The 12,549-nt window shown below is 44.4% G+C and overlaps 1 long non-coding RNA gene across 1 annotated transcript; it reads right to left on the bottom strand.

The window, feature by feature from the left end:
• Nucleotides 1-288: 288 nt before the first annotated feature.
• On the bottom strand, nt 289-2,985 carry LOC148015825 (uncharacterized). Its single transcript, XR_015688084.1, has 3 exons — nt 2,329-2,985; nt 1,097-2,211; nt 289-986 (listed from the first exon to the last, which is right to left on the bottom strand). It is a non-coding gene; the product is annotated as an uncharacterized LOC148015825 (long non-coding RNA).
• Nucleotides 2,986-12,549: the final 9,564 nt, after the last annotated feature.

The following is a 12,549-nucleotide window of genomic DNA, read 5'->3' on the forward strand; positions in this document are numbered from 1 at the left end:
GGATATAAAGCATGCTGCAGAAGTCATGAGGACAACTATGCTAACTTAATAACACTTTTGAATTTTGGCCACAACTTTTACAAATAATATCAAATTGAGGTGTTTTATATCTCAAAACAAAGAGCGCAACAAGAAATACAAATTTAAGTAATCATAGAGATAATTCTTTGTAGTTTTCAGTTCTTTGTTTTACAAAAAATAGATTTGAAGAGTAAGTATTCACAATTAATGTCTATGTATTGAATGTCTAAATGTTATTTGAGTATGCTATATGGTTATGTTGTTGCTTAATATTGTTGTTTATGCTTTCAGACATGGTACGATAGTATGAAACCAATCTCGACAGGGTGTCACATGAATAGAAGCAATACAAAACATGGCCAATTTACCTATAAGCTGATCTACTGAAGATAAGATTGAATCATTGCTAATCAAAACCCATTGCAAATGATGGACATAAGAAAACATCAATCCCATCAAACATAAAAGTCACTAATTAGATGAATAAATTTTGGCACCACAAAATATGACAGATTTTCCTGTAAATTGAGTACAAAATCTCTGCTCTACCTTGTGTTAAGTGCTGCAACAACAATTGATCCTTAAGTTAGAACTAGCATCAAACTCTATTGTAAAGATAGTAGAAAAGGAATAATGGAGAGAGGAAGAAAGAGGGAGTGTGTGAGTACGCGGGAGAGAGAAAGAAATGAGTACCTATCCAATCTTGTCCAAATTGATCTATGCAAAAGACAATAGCAAGAGTTAGTATTTACATGAAGGTATATTGAAAAAACAATAGAAAATAGGAAACATAGAGAAAGGAAGAGAGAGATGAGCACTTATGCAATGTCACCCGAAATGATATCTATAATAAAACAACAACAAGGGTTAGAACTAACATTATATTGTATTGAAAAGATATCAGCAAAAAAAAAAAAACCAAACAGAGAGAGATTAACACCTTTGCCTCTTGCTCCAAATAAACTCTGCAAGAAAACAACAATCAAAACCAACATCAAATTCTTTTGAAAACACAACATAAAAGAGAAACAACACATAGAGAGAGGGGGGAAAGAAAGGAGAGAGAAATGAGCACCTCTGTCTCTTACCCCAAACAAGCTCTGCAATAAAACAACAATAACAGTAAGAAATGACATCAAACCCTATTGAAAAAATAGTAAATAAGAGAAAATGCAAAGAGAGATGGGCACCTGTGTTTTGCCCAAAATCTGGAGCTGCATGGAGAAGAAAGTGCAGAGGTAAGCAGAACGCTCAAAACCCTAATTACTCTCAGCAAGGAGCTTTAATGGAGACGGAAATTCATGAGTATAGAGAAGAGAGGGAAAGTGGTATGCTGCTCAACTTTTGGGTCAAATTGATTTTGTGAGAGGGAAAAAAACCGAAATTGAAAATTCTCCAAAAAAGAGGGGAAATACGAGATGAGAGAAACTCAAATTTTGTGTACTATTAATTCTCCTTTTTTAAAAATCCCCCACTATCCCTTTTTTTAATAGAAAACCCAAGATTTGGAGAGAGAAGATTTACCCTCTATGGATGTCAACATCTAGCCTTCCTATTGGACAATCCAAAAGGCCCATATCTTAAACTATATTATTTTTAAGGGCCCATTTGTGAGTTCATTTTTTTCCTAATGCTATGGTCATCCACATGCGCATCACTAGGTACTAACATAGTCAATGCATAATGTAAACGCTCTTCAAAAATCATGAAACAAACAATGGGAGGATACATGTAGTTACAAAGTACAGTGGGTGAAAAGGGTGCTGACATTGAAGCATGTATACTACACCCATAACAACACTCTACATTATCAATATCCTATAAGCAACACAAAATGGTGCATTACTATGAGCCATGCCTAGTTAAATTGGTGATCTATCTTATGGTCTTGTAGGCATATCCCTTACAATAATGGGATCCTCAAAGAACTCTCCATCACTATATAGAGACTAAATTTCAATGCAAAAAAATGAAGAGGGAATATTGTGCTTCTCAAAAGTTAAAGCAACGAGTGGCAATGGCCAATTGTAAGATAGAATGCAATAATGGGGTTGTTTGGTTGGGTTCATTGTTAAGAGAGAGTTTTGTGAGTGGCTCGGCTCAGTCGTGTGCATAGACTTTGTATGATTTCTCCCTTGTTTTGTGTCCATTTGTTGCTGTGTGAGGGTTGCCTTCGTTTTGGGTATGCAGCTGTGAAAGAAAGTCGTCTCAACAACTACAACTTAAGGGGAGAGAAAGAAGGGAAATGCAGCAGCGATAACAGGTTGGGTTGGTATAAGACTTCCTCGATTCTAGAGGCGCACTCACCCTAGATAAGTTCGGGTCCTGTATGTCGGCCATAACCAGGACATGTCTCAGTTTCCAGACATCGATGCGGATGTGAACAAAGAAGAAGGGGCCTGCTTATGCCCCCCTCCTCGTCATCAGACAGGCCGGCCGCCCTTGATTTGCATTGCAATATTCATGGGAAAAAGACGACTGAGGAGGAGAGAGGTTCTACTTGTTCTGTGGCCCTATGTATTACTAGCCGCTTCTAGGTTTGGATGGACCTCTTCCTTGAAAGATTGGTAATCTGCATTGTTCATAATCACGCTGTTGGAAACACCACCCCTAAACCAACAACAGGCAGGGTGGAGTATAGCAGCCAAGAAGATTGGTAGCAGTTCAGCCAAGTTTGTAGCATGGCGAAGCTGAAGCAGAAGACGGATAGGGAGTATGGTTCATCGGCTGTTCCTCTTCTTCTCCATGGTAGGCCCACCTATTCTCCTCAACCTTGTCGTGCCTTTCACTGTAATTATCAATGCTCTCTCCCCCAACAGCCAGTTCAAGGGCGGAAATGCCCTACCACAACAACACCGGATCAGGATTTACCCTCCCCCCTCCTCAGCAATGACACAACAATGTCCTCCATATTCTCCATCCATCGATTTCTCCTACTGCACCACCCTCAATCTACCTATCTTTTGGTGCCTAGCTCTTTGTCTCTGCCTTCCATCTCCGACACATATGATAGCAACCCCTCGTCTCTTACAACCATATGCTGACCTCGCTGTCAAAGGGGACATACCACAGGAGATGAAACCTGGAGGCGCAAGATGGCCCACCAGGAGAACGACTAGAAGAAGAGGGAAATGGGCTGCTTGTCGGGAACCTGGCGGCTTTTCCTTTTGGACTGTGCATGATGCATCACATGGGCTGTTAGATGGGACCCGATACGAAGGACTGTACAGAGAGAGAGAGAGAGAGAGAGAGAGAGAGAGAGAGAGAGAGAGAGCGTTGTCATCATCTCCTTCACGAGCAGCAGCCAGAACTCTTCAATCATCATTTCCCAGAACTCTTCAATCAGCATCTTCCCCTCCTCGCCACAATCTCTTGGCCCCCACGCAAAAGAGGTAGAGAGCAAAAGTGGAAGGAAAATAAGAAGAAGCTGCTGGCACCCCACCCCCTCCACGACCGGTGCGCCTGCTGCCACGCACCACTATTATCCATCGCTGCACCCTCCTCTGTCTCTCCTTCAGACAAGTCAGCTACTAGTACAAAAGAAAGCCTGAATTGAAGCCTTACGCCCTTCCCTTTTCATCCATGGCAGCCACGACTCGGATCTACAACGGCCACAAAATATGAAAGATAAGGTTTATTATCTATTTAATTAACAAAATCAATCATAAAGCATTTCTTTTAAATTTCTTTTAAAACCTTGATGTGCTTATCCCTTTCTAAAACAAGTGAAAGAAAGTAATGAGCACCTTTAAAATTTAAGAGAAACAAAATCTCACATTTTAATAAGCTCGAGTCATGTTCAGTTAGCCTATTTCCCCTTTCAGTTCCCCCCCAAAATACCACTTCTTGCTCACCTACTATTGCCCTCTTGCATTGTAAACAACCTTTGCTACGTCATCACAAGCAATAAAATTATTAGGCTACCTCAAAACAGGGAACACATCCAACATTACCACCGTCTACCCTTCCATCTCCATCCTTGTTAATTCTATACCTCTTCATTCCATCCTCCATAGGATGGCAACCCACATTTAGTTTCCTGAAAGCAACAGGCCATCACTCGAGGCCGCTGCTAACCTAGCCTCCATCCCAGCGACCCAATCGCAAGCTCAAGCACACTCACCACCGCAACTTTTCGTTGCCACATGCTCAAGTCCTACCAAACCCCAACCACCCGCAACCCTTAGGCCCTCTTACGAGAGGAAATCCTTTCTCTCACTAGCAGCTGATTTAGTTGAGGAAATCGGGGATGACGTGGTGGATTGCATTAAGCAACTGGACGCCACTTTTGTGTCGCTAGCTTTGAGCTACGATCGCCTCGACTTAGGCCTATTGGATGAATCCTTCGCAGTCGAAGTTCAAACAATGCCTTGTTCTTGGGAAACATTTGAATTTGCATTTGCAAAAGCCACTACCTCCGCTACTAAGTTGCTTAGCGGTGAGATCTCAAAAGAGCAAGCAATCAAACAATACCTCATCACGTCGTATGATCAGTGAACCACCTCTGCCATCACTGACCAAGAAGTGGCAGAATTGTCAAAACTTGCTAGGACAAAATCCTAGTTCTTAAGGCATTGGTACGCTCTTAGGCTGCAATGGGAAGTTGAAGGATGCCGAGTAATGACCAACGCTGAGCAGCGACGCGCTATCAAAACAGTAGAGTACGACCCCACATACATCGCGCCAACATCATATCGAGTGTTAACCACGTTGCGGGGCCGTCCTATAGAAGAACACATCAAGGGACACCCCTACCTTGACCGCTTGTTGACCGAAGAGGAGTTACACATTACTAGCCGAGTCAACTCAAGCGGCTTCCTAACTGACGTTCTCACATACATCACCCAAGTGGGGATTAAACCCTCCGACCTGGACCGCGAACCCCATTTGGAATACAACCCCAATTTCTATACTTGGCTCCTTCGCAAGTAGCCCCTACATCGCCATGTCGAAAGCCCTTCACCTTCTAACCCTCAATCCTAGGGAGGATTCTTCTCAAACTTGAAGGGGAGGGGGTAAGGTGAATCAGATCAGAAGCAGTAAATCAAATCAAAGTCAGTGAAGTACGTAGACATACATTGTGAAAAACGGATGGGGTAGGAATAGGGCATGAAAACTTTGAATTAAAAGGCAAAAAGTCAAAGTCTAAAAAGGGAATCTGCACTAGACCTTAATGAATTCATTCAAAAGCATAGAGTTTTTTCTTTTTTAGCGATTATTATGTCGTAAGCACTAATGAAAATTACGTTTTATGATAGGAACAAAAAATGTCGCAGCAGGACCGAGCCCACCGACTCCCCTTCACGGAGGAAGAGAGAACGCGGTACAGCATCAACCTGGAGAGATGTGCCTATAATCAATTGAAATTCCAAACTATTCACAATTTGGAAGAATTAGTGGCCAGAAGAGGCGACCAGGAGCGTCGTGGAAAACTGCAACCTCAAGAAGTAGCTAGAAAGTTTCGCACAAGAACCTGAGCACAGGAGTTGTGTGGAATTTCTCAGGTCCTACAACCCCAACAGCGAATGCAGCACTGTCACAGTGGGAAGAGGACATAATGCTAAGCAAGTATTGGTTCGTCTAACCCTGGCCTTGGTGGAGAAGGCACTGGGACTGGAACCAAAGGTGGAAAAGAAGCAAAAGAGGGATGTATACGCCATGCTGGGGATGAGAAAGGAGGATGTGCTGACAAACGATGGCATCAGTATTCAGGACATCCCTAATGCAGAGACCAGGCTACAGGCGAAGCTCATACATGCGCTCTTTTTCAACCAGCGCTACAACGCGTTGATGCACCGGATCAGCATACCAATACTGGAAAATGTAGCGGCCTATACCCTGCACGAAGTCGACTGGAACGGTTACGTGCGCAAGACTATCGACCAGGAAGCCCGAGCGCTAGCCTTAGGAAGTATGCCAATAGGAGGAGAATCCCCGATGTCGAAGGCCACAGAAAGAAAAAGGGCCTCCTCCAAAGCCTCGTTCATCGCATACGGGGGCATCTTAATGGCGCTTATCCAGGAGGCCGTGAAGGAAGCAGAAGAGGGGGAGGGAGAAACACCCGACTGATCACCTCCCCATCAACACCGAGAGGTCCAATGATAGGACGGAGACCGAGGAAGAAGGGGAAGAGCAGAATAGCAAAAAGCAGGTTAAGGAGACTAAGAAAAAAGCAGCGCAAAAGAAAAAGAAACACGATGAAGACCGTAGAAAGGAGAGGGAAGACTTGGAGAAAGCGAAATGGCAATCCCTCAGGGAGGCAGAGGAGAGAGAAAAGAAGAGGAAGCAAGAAGAAGAAGAAACAACGGAGCAAGTCAGGCAAGCTAAGAAGGCATCCAAGCAAGAGGCTGAAAGGAGAAGAAAAGAAGAGCAGGAGGAAAAAGAAAAACTAGAGGAAGAATGCAAAAAGGCTGAGGAGGAAAGGAAAAGAAGAGTTGCGGAGGAGGAAGAGGAGTTAAGAAGAAAAGAGGAGGAGGACCTGGCCAAAGCTACACGCCAATCCATCGAGCAGCAGTGCAGGGCGGATGACCCAAAAGCCAGGAATCAACCCAGGGAAGAGAGACCTAGCTCTAGCACGTAGGCACCAGAACCCGCGCCCCCCGCAGTTCCAAAAGGAAAAGGCAAAGCACCCCTGCATCCTATCCCCACCCTCATGGCACCCTCCTTGAACCCATTACGCCCACCCCTAGCATCCCCACCAGCTTGGAAGTGTCCAACCTGGTGGCCTGGATGCAATACTTCATCAGCAAGGAAATGGCCCAAGGGAAAAGCACGGAAACTGTGACCACGGGACCAAAAAGACTAGCTGTTGAATCAAGGTAGGACCAAAAGCGTCCGCGTATGGAGGCCTCAACCACCCCCACCCACACAACAATGACGCCACCAGCGAGTTACGACGAATACGTCACTGAGCTACTCTCCCAATTGGAGAGAGTGAAGGAGGAAAAAAGGATGGTGGTGGCTGAGTTGGTGACAGAAAAAGAGTCAATGGCGGCTTTTCAACTGGAAAAAACCCGCATCATCGCCATGCAGCAACGCCAAATATTCAAACTCAAGCAAGAGTTGAAAGCCAAAGAGGACAGGGAAGAAAGCTACAAGCAGCGGGGCTGGAGGACGAGAATCGGAAACTCGTGCAGATGCAGCAGGAGTACAAGCTCCCCTTGATGCAACATAAGGAATTGGAGTCAAAGTATAAGGAACTGGAGTCAAAGACCGCCACCATTGAGCAGATGATGGAGGAGCTAAGCACCAAGGAAGAGGAGAGGAGCCAAGAGAGGGAGCAACAACGAAAGGAGATTGAGTCTATGACCGATTAGCTATGCCTCGGGAAGAAAGAACAAGACAACATGAGCAAAGAGCTCAGGGCCCAGGAGCAGAAGCTCGTAACCCTAGCTCAAAAGCAGGGGGAGAGCATGGAAGGAATGAGCAAAAGGGCCGAGGAATGGGCTACACAGAATGAGGCACGGGTGAAGGCACTGGCACGGCGCCTCGCCTTGGTGGAGAAGGAAAAAATCTTGGTAGAAAGCAAAGCGGACGCCGCCCAGACAGCCTTCATTGCCCAACAACAGGCCTTCCTCAATACATTGCTGGATACAATTCAACCAGAGGGAAAGGAGCCATTGGAGGTGGTGAAGAAGAAATTAAGCATCACACGCAGAGCCTTGCATGCGGGGTTGCAGATGCCACCCCAACCTGCGGAGGTAAGGCTGGGCCTAGAGGAGCAGCGAAAGTATCTACTACTGGCCAGTCTAACCCCCTAGGAGGTAGATGCCCTCGGCTTTGAAGAAAGAGCACTACAAGAAAACTGACAGGGGGAGAAAGTTGAACTTGAAATCGACATGAATAGATTTAGAGAAGATGTAATCCTGCAGCCCCCCTTGCCGCACGAACAGGACCAACAACAACCTGACCCGCCCGACAGGCCACCCTCAAGGAGCATCGAAAAAAGCTGGTGGAAGAAGCCAAAAAAAGGCTACAGGCCAAGCCAGTCGTACAGCCATCCGCACCCCTCCCACCATGCCCCGAAGACCTCCCAATGCAATTCCACACAGAATTAGTGGTCTAGGAACTGTAAGAAATGGAAAATGACCCTTTCTCCTTCAGTTTCCTTATGCCTGATAGCCTGAGAAGGGTCTTGCCGATCAAAGTGATGGAGGAGGTGATCGCGGCTGGCAGTCGACTAGGCCAAAGATGGCTGGAGGACAGGGCAAGGACCCCTACTTTGTGGGGCACGGAGGAGACCGAATTTTGGCAAGACAAAATATACGAAGTGCCACATATGGTAAGGGGCTACGAATGCCAACCCCTCTGGAGGAGGCGAATATGTAATACCAACATGCTCGCCTGGATGGCATTTTGTAACACCCTACCCTACGAGCGGAATGACCCCACGTTTATGGCGTATCCCCGTAGGGTAGGCGTGGATTTTGTCGCCACCCTCCATGGGAGGCATGACTTCCCCGTCATCTACAATGCTAATGCCACTTCCTTTGAGGACGCTCTACTTTTTTATCTAGGAAGCTTGCCCGCCTCCATGACACGCTTCCTCGCTGAGTTCTCCTCCTGCCCAGATCCCGCATTCATAACCATCTGTAATTACCTTAGGCTCCTTAAACTCCTACTTAAGCAAGATCCGGCACCGCAAGAAAACAACTTGCCTCCCCTCTTTTTTGATCCTAATGCTATTGATAGTTGCGTTATGACCCGCTTAATGATGAGGGCTAGCCTATTATCTTCATTTTGCCTAGCTCTCCTAGAGGATATGAGCGACAACCAATTCACTAGGTGCAATCACCCCTTCCTATCCACCACCTCTCTCCATGTCCACATGAACCTGAAAGGGTACATGCAGAGCCATCAATTTTTATGCAAATCCATCCACCCGCCCTCCCCTCCTCATTCCGACGACGAGAACTAGACTTGGTTGTCCTACTCCTGATGTAATATTATCCTGAAATGTATCCAAAAAAAAAAAGATCACTGCACCTAGGGGCCCTTAAGTTAGGCATGTCCAGTGACCTTGGTTAGCTGGCTCTGCCCCTAACCCCCTAATTCTTTTTGATCCCCCACGTCACGCTTAGGACACATCAATGGTAGGACACACCGAGGGAGGTAACACTCACCTATGGTTAGACCTGTCACCCTAAGCCACTGGCACCACACCCCCTTGGCACAAATGGGGTCCTCAAGTGTGGGACATCACCCGGGCTCGCCCGTGGTTAGATCCACTTCCCCATTAGCACAAGCACATTGCACCAACACACTAAGGACAGCACTCCCCTTAGTTAGAGCACCGCACCTTCTTCTTCAGGTATACCAAAAACGCCCAACCACCAACTTCGGAGGCCCTCATCCACCCATGCAATCCAGTGAGTTGCTCCGACGAACAGTATTCTTGAGATTCCACAAGCACCTGAGTCTACATGTGGCCCTCACCCTTACACCCACGCCAAAGTGCCATGAGATTGGCACCCGTCTAGGAGGGGGATAATATGTTAACCCCAAGTTAAGATGGCGAAAAATGGAGGAAAAAGCAAAAGGAAGATGGAAAAAGAGCAAAGACACGCAGGCGGCCTCAAAAGATAAATCGGGGCAAAAAGCGCAACCTTAAAAGAAAAAGCGCCTCAAAAAACTCGAAAAATTATTGTAAAAGAGTGCAAAGCTCCCTCCTGTGGCAATTGTAAAATATTAGATGGGTGTAGGCTAGAGGCACAAGGCTAAAAGAGGAAAATGGAAAAAGGACCTTGCCACAATGGCCGATCATGTAAAAAAGGGATGGGTGCCCATGGGATTTTAGGGTTTGTATATATAAAGTTCAAAAAGTGAATAAGAGATCATTCTTTGGTGTGTGGCAAAAGGAGTCTTCTTCTTCCTCTCTCCTTCTCACCTTCTTGCTTGTGTGTGCCTTTGAGAGAGGGAGTGTGAGAGTTTGAAGGAGTGAGTGTGTGTGAGAGTGAGGGATCAAGAGGGTGAAGCTCTTCACCATCTCCTCTTCTTCTTCTTCTCTTTCCTTCTCTCTTCTTGCGCGCGCGGCTATGGAGGATGGAGCTTGGAGGTGGAGGAGGCTTGAGCTAGCATCTAGGATCGTGGAGCTACCGATGTGTGGAAGAGAGGAGGCAACTCATATCAGCACTAAGGTAAGCTCACTACACTCGTAGGATTGACGGCGCATCGGCTAGGTGAGAGAGAGCCATTAGAGCTCGCTTGGAATGCTTGAAACAATAAGCGGTCCATGGGTCTTGGCGGTTGAGCGAAAGCTCCCACAATTCTGGATCACTAAAGCTTGTACAACTTCATTTCTTGTAAGTTCAAGTTTCCTTTGAGTCCTGTTGGGATAATTGACATAGATATGTCCAATGTTGTGACACTCAGAGCATCGGTGTTTAGGATTCTTTGGACATTTCCTTTTCAAATGACCTAACTCCTTGGAATAGAAACAACACGAAGCTTTATTTCTTGGGATCACAAGATTCTTGGTTATCTTTGGTAGGTTTTTCTTCTTTAGGCCAAATTGCTCTAGGATCCTTTTAGCAAATCGAAGTGGTCCTTTATCTTGGAAACTTTGTTTCCAAATTTCCCTCTTTTTAGATCTGGACTGAGATCCATGGTCAATCAACTTTGCTTGTAATACCAAAGAATACTCCCAAGCTTCAACATTCTAGTAAGACCCAATCTATATTAGTTGAGAAGAAAACAAGTTAAGAGAAATTCATTGTAAGTTATAACTGTCATTCCTTGCTAAAGTATCTCTGATCACTTGTAAGTTCTAGACTAAAAAATAGATGCAACTCGTATTACTAAGGTTAACTATAGTTACAGGATTAAGGTTTATTTCAATACAAGTTGTACTACATGTTGATAAATTTTCTAGGATTTCTAATAATCCTGAAGAGCTGTAGAAGGGTCTAAGTCTTCGTCTTCATTTGATTCCTCTATATATCCAAGGACTGCACTTGTGTAGCTCTGTTTTCTTGGAGGCCCTGGACTTAAGTTAGGGCAGTCTGCTTGGACGTGCCCTAGCTCATTGCAGTGGAAGCATCGACGGTTGGGACATCTCCTACAAATGTGCCCTATCTCTCTGCATGTGTGGCATCTCTTGTTCTGATCTCACAAATCATCTTTGTCATGATTGCTCGATTTAAGTTCTTAGATGAATGGCTTTGCTCGAAGTAATACATCTTGCAAGTTTGTTGGACACATTGCTTCAAGATGGTGGTTCAAAGAGGAGTGTTTAGGCCATTGCAAAAATTGGATACTTGTTGTGTAATATCCATAGGTTGCACATATTTTAATAGGGTTACAAACCTTGAGAAGTAGGCTTCCAAGGTTAATTCAAGTTGCTTGAGCTTGAAGAATTCATTCATGGAGCCCCGAGAGGAACACCAAGGAAAAGGGAATTCTCTTGCAAGAAAATCTATCTTGTAACATCAACAAGCTTGTTTATCATGTTTCATATTATCACAATGAAGAAAAGAACACCAGGCACAACAAATCTTCATGCAGCATCATGTAGATCTCCCACGGTTTTGATAGAATCAACCATATTCTTCAATATCTTCACAAAATCCATCAATAAAACAAAGAAAGCAAAGGAATACACCATCTTTGAATGAAAATACATCACATAGTATTCATCTTCAATATCTTCATAGTCTTCTCTCTCAATCTCTCATATACAATCACTCTGTTTGAGTAGAATTGGTTATCTCTGACTCTCTTTCTCTCTCTCCATCAATAATACATCATATCCTCACTACAATCTCTCAAAATTCACTCTCAATAATCCTTCTTAGGTCGTGGATACCCCTCCCAAGAGGTATGTCTGATATGAAGAGTCATCAGAGCCACTACAGTGTCTTTTCATAGCTCACTACTGTCACTTCACTCTAGTCTTCACTTGAGTCTTCAACAGCTACTTCTTCCACTTCTTTCAGCTCTTTTGCACTTGTATTCACCTCTTTCCAAGGCTAGAAAACTTTCCCAAAGTCACACATACATTCCACAGAACACATACAGAAGCATACAGAACAGTCTACAGAACAGTACTAGAACAGCTACAGTACAGAACAGAATAGAGACAGAACAGAACAGAGACAGAACAGAAGCATAAGCTCTACAGAAGACCTACAGAAGGTTACAGAAGGTCATCAAAACCACATAACTCATTCTCAAATCATTCCAAACTCTTAAAAACTATTCAATAAACTTTCACAAGATCTCAATCTTCATCAATCAATACTCCATCCCTCCTTACAGAAGACAATCAGAACAAAACAGAAGGTATACAGAACCAATCAGAACCTATCAGAACATCACAGAACCACCAACAAACATCATGATCTTCCAAAACACAATTAATATCATCCAAAACACTCTCAAACCACTTCCAAATCAATCAATCATCTCATAAAATCAACCATTCAGCTCTCAAAAACAACAAAAATCAGCCAAAAAACAAGTCATTTCAACACTCAACATATCCCCACACTTAATAAGGAAGCGTCCTCGCGACCCAGGAAAAAGGGAATA

The sequence above is a fragment of the Lygodium microphyllum genome, chromosome 23 (assembly GCF_053477565.2).
Source record: "Lygodium microphyllum isolate KBCC chromosome 23, Lygodium_microphyllum_v1.1.10, whole genome shotgun sequence".
In the NCBI taxonomy this organism is placed as follows: domain Eukaryota; kingdom Viridiplantae; phylum Streptophyta; class Polypodiopsida; order Schizaeales; family Lygodiaceae; genus Lygodium; species Lygodium microphyllum.